Here is a 9,296-nt window from a genome sequence, read left to right on the forward strand (position 1 = left end):
GGGTGGATGGCGGCAGCAGCCAGAGTTATACACAGTGTCTTATGGGTGAGAAGAAAATCTGAAATGGGACATACACACTAGAAGATCCTCTTCTGTCCTAGATAAATTTCCTGGGGCAGGAAGGGAAGTCACACTATGGTCAGGAACAGTTAGACACCTGTTTATGCTGCTTGATCTAGGTACACCAAAAATTTGCAAAATGGGGAGTGGTGAGTGGACTTTGGTTTGCTGCACAATCTACTCAGTCTTGGAGAATATAGTTGAAGACGTCTTGCTAAGCACCCCCAAACTTTTGGTAGGCTTTTAATGGAGTGTCTTCTTTGAAACTGGTGGCTGTGCACTTAACCTAATGGATGAGCTTATCCAGGTGGTCAGGCCCTAAAGCCATAGATGAGGATGGGTTATGGAAACCACAGTGGCAAAATCTGCACTGAACTTGAATTCACACACCTCAGAATTCTCCTTGGAGGTGAAAAGTGCGGCATTGTGCGTATCCTAGCTAGATTTTATGAATAAAACTCCCACTGCCCTTGTTCTCTCACTGTCGCTTGCCTGATACCTGCCCTCATGAAGCTCATGGCTGTCGGGGAGCCTACGGGCACCTTGCAGGTGCTGAGACAAGTCCCATCGTGTGGTGGCAGCCGGGCCTCTGGGGGAGACTGTGTCTGGCATCAGGAGGCAGGGGCACATCCTCAGCTCACTGAGACTGTGGGCAGCATCACTGCAGAGGGAAGGGCAGAAAGAGCACTGGAGGGAGCTGGGGGGACCCCTCCCTGACGTTCGCAAGAGTCTTGGAAACTAAATCAGATCTTGCATTTGAAAGTGGCAACACAGAGTAGTGACTAGAAACAGTTGGAGGTTCAAGTCACATTTGGCTTTCTCAAAAACTCCTCAACACATGAAGGGAATCGTCTTCATCGCAGGCTACACCTACCAGCTGCTGTCTGTTGAGCACCGAGCACACTGCAGGGCAGGCAAGAGACTCCAGGTCCTTGCCCACATCTCTCCTCCCTCTGCTTCCTGGAAGCTGCCTGCAGGGAACATGGGATCCTAGGTAAACCTCCAACAGTTTGGGAATAAATACCTGATCAACTCACCAATTTAAATACAAAGAAAAACACTTTCTATATAAGTAACAATAGCACGTTGTTTGGGAAAAAAGCATCCCATTTGTGCTGCTATCTGGGGTGGAAAGATATTCTGGAGGAAGGTGGTGCCATATCCATGGGGCTGAGGTCCCAAGAAGCTGGAAAGGCTCCTTCCTGACTGACTGATGGAAGCTCTGTCCAGGTGCTGTCCATGCAGGGCCAAGGTGAGGACCTGGGCTCCTCCCAGTGGCACTGATCTCGTGAGGCAGCAGTGAGTGGTTGAGTGAAGTGACATCTTAATTCCCTGCCCAGGAATTGAACCTGGGTAGCCTGGATGAGAGCCTGGAATCCTAGCCTGGAGACTAGCAAGGGCTAGAGGCTGAATGCTACTGTTTCATGGATCATTGCCTCCAGTGAAAAATGCATTTATCACAGAGGCAGAAACTGTAAATGCAGGCACAAAGTTTATTATTAGAAACATAGCACGACAAGTGGGAGAGCACATAAAGAAATGGCTTAGTTGAGACAGAAGCAAGGCAGAGATGCAATCCTGAAGAGAAAGAGTGTGGATGTCACACCTGGTGAGCAGGAGCACAGTCAAGAGGCGGTAAAACCATTTATATGAGGCAGTCCTGGATTTTTGTCTTCCTTCAGGCCTATCATCTGGTTTCTTTCTCTACACCTGACCTCCCTGGGACACTCCCCTGCGTTTGTACATACACCCCTCAGCCAAGATGGACCTCGAAGTGAAGGTTTCCATGAGGAGCAAGACTCATTATGGTCTGGCATTATCCCTTGACTTTTGAGCCACAAGGAGCCTTCCTTCACATGTCTGATGTCTCCCTTGGTACAAAACATGGAGGAGTGGAGATACTTTTATCCTTTACTCAAACAAAGTTTTGCCCCTCTTTGTCCTTGCCATGACTGTTACATTTAGGTATTTATAAGAGACAAACACTGGCTATTTACGCTGTCTATATTGTTTTATTCATTTCTGAGAGCAAAGAGGAGGCTGATTGTAAGTGCCTCAACTGTAGCCATACTATCTCTTGGCACAGGGAATACTAACATTTGTAAGTATCCAGCCTGAAGCCCACTTCTTTGTGCCCCATGAAATGCAAACAGGAGGCCAGTTGAAAATGTCTAACTTGGAGCCCATCCATCCATACTCCTCTGCCTTCCTGTGTGATGCATAAATACTTTCTTTTTTTTTTTTTAGCTGTAAATTCTATATGATTTAATTTATTTATTTATGTTTTACTTTACAATATTATATTGGTTTTGCCATACATCAGCATGAGTCCGCCACAGGTGTACACGTGTTCCCCATCCTTAACCCCCCTCCCACCTCCCTCCCCATACCATCCCTCTGGGTCATCCCAGTGGGAAATTCTTACTAATTCTGTTCCGTATATTCACTGGGACAAGAAGATGATCTGACTTGCCAAAATAGCCATCAAGGCACAGAAGCCTTGAGATATATATAGCTTTGTGATTGAGTCCGACACAAATACTTGGAAGTCATACTCCTTGAACTTCAGACAGGGCACAGGGATCCCCCATGCCCATGACTTCAACCTCCAAAGGCTAAGTCTCTGTGTCTAACTTGCCTTTCATTCGGTTGTTCACTTCTGGTGCCATTTCAGAGCATGATGATCATAGTAATTTTCAGAAGGCAGACATGAAAAGGGAAGACACTGCAGAGATCAACCTAATCAAGGTAAGGGGGTCAGGCAACTGTGTGCTCCCCACATTGATCCCATGAGTAGTCTCTCACAATGAGCTTCCCCCAGGGAGGCAGCTCCTTCAGTGGAGGCCCATTCCAGAGAAGACTTTTGCTCTGAGTCCTCCTCCACCAAGACCTGTGGCCCTGAGCAAATGAGTGGGCTAGTGAAAAAGAGGAGATCTGGGTGGTACCACAGCATCCACTATAATCCACCCCTCCCAACTTTGACATACACTCCCTTCATCTGGAGAGATCACGTCATCTGAGGACAGCTCCTTGAGGATTCTTGCTGGTTTCCTCTCCTAAAGAAGCTCAGAGAGAAAGACTGGACAAATGCTGGGCCCTCACAGATGCAGCAGCTGCTGCACCACAACTGATGGTCACTCTCTTGCCTGAGATCCGTTCTAAATCCCCTGTACTCAGCCGAGACCTTGGCCATTTCCAGTGGCTTCCCTGGTGAGGTAATACAGACTTTGTCCCTCAGGGTTCTGAAGCTTCTCTGACCCTTGCTCTTGGACTTGTCAATTCACCACTGAAGTGGAGCAGGAACCAAGACACATCACCTGGCTGTTAGAGATGTTTCCTTGCTGTTCCGCCTGTGCCAGAGTAACCCTCACACTCCTTAGGATCAAGGTCAGCACTGCCTGCCAGGATGGGGACAATTCTCTGTGTGTGCTGGTCCCCTAGCAGGAGGAGCCCAATGTGCCCAGATGGGAACCACAGCTCATGGGTCAGTAGAACTGTTATCATGTCTCCTGGGGGAACCTTCTTGCTTTGGGAACAGCCTGTCATGTGTCACCACCGGCAATAGGGTAACCAGTAGCCACATGAGGCTGGGTATTGTGAGCTCAAATGTGCTTAGTGTGTCCCAGGGCCCGGGCTTCTACCTTAACATAATGTGAAGTGAAGTCTCCCAGTCGTGTCCGACTCTTTGCAACCCCGTGGACTGTAGCCCACCAGGCTCCTCCATCCAAGGGATTATCCACACAAGAATACTGGAGTGGGTTGCCATTTCTCTCTCCAGGGGATCCCCCTGACCCAGGGATCGAACCCAGTACTCCCACATTGCAGGCTGTGGCTCAGCTAGTAAACAATCTGCCTGCAATGCGGAAGACATGAGTTCAATCCCTGGATCAGGAAGATCCCCCGGAGAAGGGCATGGCTGCCCACTCCAGTAACATAATGTGAAGTCAAATGTAAATAGCTAGATGTGGCTACTGCGGACATCTGTGCTGTGGAACTGCAGAACTTACTCTTAACAACTGGAAGCACAACTTCCCTTGTGGGTCACTGGGAGTGGTGGCAGGTGGGGCCATGAGTCACTGGGAGTGGTCGTACGGGGAGTCATAAATCTCTGGGAGTTGGGTTGTAGGTGGGGTCATGGGTCAGTGGAAATGGTGATCAGCGGGGTCACTCTACCCTCTGGTTCAAGGACCATGCATCTTACCTCGTGGGTAAGTTGTAAGTTGTAAGATCCTTACAACTAAGGATGGCAGATGTGGAGCATGTCCAGTCCCTGGAGGGTGACACCCCAGTACCACGGGCTCTCATATCCCAGTGTGCACCCCACGTGTGCTTTGTAGAGGCCAATCCACTGTTCCAGAAGACCAGCAGCTTCTGGATGGTGGGGGCTGAGATAGCGACTTTGGATCCCATGGCCACTTGCCCTCTGAGCCCCTGGTGTGCTGTTAGAGGGTCTCTTGGTCTTGGATGGTTTTGTGAAATACCCTGTGTCAGTCAGTTCTGCTTTCTGTGAGCCCTCAAATAGTGGTGCCAGACAAGGTGCTGCAAGCGGGAAAGCGAAACCCACATCTACAATGTGTACCTATCGATTTCAGTAAAGATGAACCTCTCCTCCTTCAAGGATGGAAGTGAGATTAGCGGCTCAATGATCTGGAGGGAGGGTGCCACTGAGGGATCGGCATCACTCTCTGTCATGGTGGGGCAAACACCTGGTAGGTGCCGTAGCTCATCCGGCCTGCTGGTGGCGCCTGTGCTGCTGAGCCCAGATGCAGCATCATCCTTGGCCCCAGGGCTCCTCCTCGCATGAGAGCACTGTGCAGCCCTGAGGGACCACTGACAGAGGCTGGGCGCTCTCAGTTCTTCAGGCACTGGGTCTTCAGTGATGTTTCTTGCCTCTTGTGTGCTGCATGCTTTTGTGAGTAGCAAGAGGCAATGCAGATATCTTCCTTTTTGGTGTCCCTTCCTATAGGTTCATTGATGTACCCCTTCTCCAAACCTACTTGTGGCAATCTACCAAAATGTCTCATTCTAAGTACCTGACTGGCTGGCTAATCCATTTTCCATCATCTTTAAGCCCATGTCTATTCTTGACATGGGCCATTTTCTTTATCCATAAATAGTGGATCCCTAGAGGCACCATCAGAAGTTGCATCCACTGGGAGCGGATTTCCGCTCGCCCCTGTCTCTATGGCCACATGTGGTGGAGGTGGTACTGCAGCAGGAGTCCATTTCCACCTGCAGTTTCAGTTCAGCCAACCCACCCCTCATCTATGCTCAGCATTTCTACACCCCCAGCAGCTGGTCAGAAAAGAACTTCCTGGCCCATTAATCTCCAGGAATAAACGGCGGCAGAGGTGCTTGTGACACATTTGCAGGTCATATTGGGGTTTAGCTCACCTTCTTGTAATCTATGGCCCTGCTTGGGTCTGATCTCCTCAGAGAAGCCACTTCTGTTTTGCGGTGGACTACTGTTGCAGTCGCCTCCCTTTGTGGGTCTGACAGAACCTAGCTCATGAGGACCAATGTCCACATGCTGTATGCCGAGGAGGTGGCCATGTGTTCCAGAAAAGATAACAAACCTGGCAAAGCAGTTGCTATCGAGTGGGTGGTGGTCCAGTGTCCTCCTCAGGAGCCTAGAGGTTTGAGTAGGGTCCAGACCGCTGAGGAGGTTCGGTGGGGACCACCTCCCTGCATCCTTTTGGTGTTAAGGGTGTCATTAATGTTTCACATCTCCCAAACCAGAGGGAATCTTGGTTTGTATTTACTGTCACAGTCAAGGTGCAGGGAGTGCACTTGGTCTCCCCGCTCTGATAGCTTCTATACTAATGGGCTTGTGTGCATTCAGGGCTTGTGCCCATCATCAAGCACGTCTGTTCTAATCGCACATCTGGAGGTGGCAGGCAGGAGCTCTCTGGGTCAGATCTAGGCCAGACCTCTGCGGGGAGCGAGCTCCGCCTCTGGCAAAGGTCATGAGGAAGGAGGCTTGGCATACACAAAGGTGGGATCAAGCCTCAGGAGTCTCCCTGGAAATTCTCGAGCAATCTACCCCCAAAACCAGAGTCTGCCTACTTTCTGCTTTGTGCTTTCACCTACACCTCTGACTTTACGGGGGGCTGTCCCCCACTACCTCTCTGAAAAAAGTTAGCTTACAGCTCCAGTTAATAATTCCTGGGTGTGACAGTGTTTAACCTACAAACTCCTTTGGAAATCCTCTAGCCTGCCTGAATAGGTTTTTCCGGCCTCATGTGATTGTTCAGAGCCTCCCAACTGTGAGAGGCAGGAGATGTTCTAAACTGTGTAAACACAGATTCTTTTGAATAGTTAAAAGATTGATTAGAAATTGTATTGGTGAAGGGATTTTCACTTGTTGGGCCAATGTTTGCTGCTAAGTTTCCATATCCCTTGCCTGCTGTGTCCCTGGCAGTGTATTGATTAATATAGTTGGTGTAAGTAGTAGCTTTAATGTTTGTAACCTGGGACCCTTGAGTTAATTCTTTTTCTTGTTATAGCCCACCACACCTTTGCTCTGTAGGAATGCAACTTTATCTAATGCTTTTGGAGGGTGGCTCCTGACCAATCACCTTTAGAGAAAAATAAGTTTTCTGAAGAAAAGGTCTTAAAATGTTAACAGGCCTCTGGGCCAGAAGTTGATGCAAATCACCTAAGCTTTTGCATATGATAAGTTTGCAGGAAGAAAGCCTGGTTTGCTGCAAGACACTCTACCCCTTCCCCCATTATCCTCTATGCATAACTTAAGGTATAAAAACTACTTTGGAAAATAAAGTGCGGGCCTTGTTCACCGAAACTTGGTCTCACCATGTCGTTCTTTCTCTTACCTTCTGGCTGAATTATTCAGCCTCTTTTCTCCACTGAATTTCTTCACTGAGCTATCCTCATTCTATTACTCTTTATATCCTTAATTAACATTTAATTAAGCAATTGTCTCCTGATCTTCGCCTACGCCGTCTCTCCTTCGAATACCCTGGATCAGCGGGGGCTGGTCCCCGGCAGACCTCCATATGTTCCTGGTGCACACATGCTCCCCCTCCACTGCGGACACTGACGGAGTGAAGGCCTGACTATCACTTCCCACAGCATCCTGCTTCTAGACGTCCTTACAATGTTTGCGTCTTTCCTCTCTCTCCCGTGTCCAGTCACCAAGGTGAACGATGTGGGTCTCTTTGCGGGACAGATTTGGGGAATGATGGCTGCATACATCTGCCAGGGTGTTGCAGAGTCTTAACTCATGAGGATCCCTCCTTCCCTTTGGTCAATGGATTCTGTATCTGACAATTGACTCAGGTCTGGGAACTGGGGAAGACCTCATGACTCTTTTGGAGCACTCTCCTGCATCCTCCTGCTCACTCATGCTTGTTGTCTATCAGACAGTAAGGAATCTGCCTGTAATGCAGGGGACCTGGGTTTGATCTGAGTGGGGAAGATCCTCTGTAAAGGGAATGGCAACCCACTCCAATATTCTTTCCTGGAGAATTCCATGGACAGAGGAGCTTGGTGGGCTACAGTTCACTGGGTTGCAAAGAGTCAGACAATAACAATTGATCCATCCATCCATCCACCCACCCCATCCATCTATCTATCTGTGTCCCCAATAGAAAAATGCATAAAGGAGACAAAAGGCAACTAACAAAAGAAATAGAAATGACTAAAAACCTTGAGAACCTCAATGTTTCTAGAACTCAAAGAAATGTATGTTAAAACATTGAGAACAGCCTGTGAACATGGACAGTAGTTAATGTCGTGTAGGAAAAGGGAAAACAGACTCACTCAAGCATTACTGATGGTGATGCACATTGATCTGACCTTTCTGGAGGGGAATCTGGCAATAGGTAGGAAAAATCTAAACAGCCATACCCTTATACAGCAATTTCACTTCCAGGAATTTATTATTAGGAAATAACTGGACAACTCCACAAAAACATATGTACAGGGATTTCCAGGGAGAACAACCTAAACCTCCTCAGTATAAACCTGGTTAAATAAGTTATGCTACATGGATATCATGGAATTGTCTTTGGCTACCAAAAATTATATGAAGCCATATTTAGTGATATAGAAAGAACCCCACATTATAATAAGTACAAAAGCTAGACTACAAAAGTGTGCAGTGCGATACTTTTTTTTTTTTTTTTTGGAAAATTCTATGCGAAATGTACAAAAAAAAAAAAAAAAAGTCTGGAGAATATATAGGCCAGAAAAAATATTTTTGGTTACCTCTGAATTATAGGATTTTGTTTGAGTTTTACTTTTTCATATGTTTCTGCATTCTCTGAATTTTAGGTAATGAACATGTATAACTTTTGAAATCAGATAAAATCAGCAATGCTGAAATGCTCTGAAAAGTGGAATGAAATGCTTGGCCAGGAGACTTCAGTAGAAAGGTGATCGCTCTTCCCTTCCATTCCCACCTGAAGCCAGTGCATCAGAGCATCTCCAGATGGAATTATGCTTCCACTGTCTCAGGCAGATGAATATCTATCCTCTTTCTTAAAGTTTCCAGAAAAGAAGCTTCAAAATTTCCTATGACAATCCATTCCAGAGTTTATCAAATACATCTGAAAAAAGAAATTTCACCTAATGTTTAATCTGAAACACCTGTTCTGTGATTTAAGCCACTGCATTTCTGCTTCAATTTGCAGTGAAAATAGGAACTGGTGGCTGCCGTTGGTTCTCAATCAGTTCAGCTCAGTCATATCTGACTCTTTGCAAACCCATGGACTGCAGCATGCCAGGCCTCCCTGTCCGCCACCAACTCCCAGAGTTTACTCAAACTCATGTCCATTGAGTCGGTGATGCGATGCAACCATCTTATCCTCGGTCATCCCCTTCTCCTCATGCCTTCAATCCTTCCCAGCATCAGGGTCTTTTCAAATGAGTCAGTTCTTTGCATCAGGTGGCCAAAGTATTGGAGTTTCAGCTTCAGCATCAGTCCTTCCAATGAATATTCAGAAGCGATTTCCTTTAGGATGGACTGCTTGGATCTCCTTGCAGTCCAGGGGATTCTCAAGAGTCTTTTCAAACACCACAGTTCAAAAGCATCAATTCTTCAGTGCTCAACTTTCTCTATGACCCGACTCTCACATCCATACATGACTACTGGAAAAACCATAGCTTTGACTAGACGGACCTTTGTTGGCAAAGTAGTGCCTCTGCTTTTTAATATGCTGTCTAGGTTGTTCACAACTTTTCTTCCAAGGAGCATGTGTCTTTTCATTTCATGG

Source organism: Bos indicus, chromosome X (assembly GCF_029378745.1).
Source record: "Bos indicus isolate NIAB-ARS_2022 breed Sahiwal x Tharparkar chromosome X, NIAB-ARS_B.indTharparkar_mat_pri_1.0, whole genome shotgun sequence".
NCBI lineage: Eukaryota > Metazoa > Chordata > Mammalia > Artiodactyla > Bovidae > Bos > Bos indicus.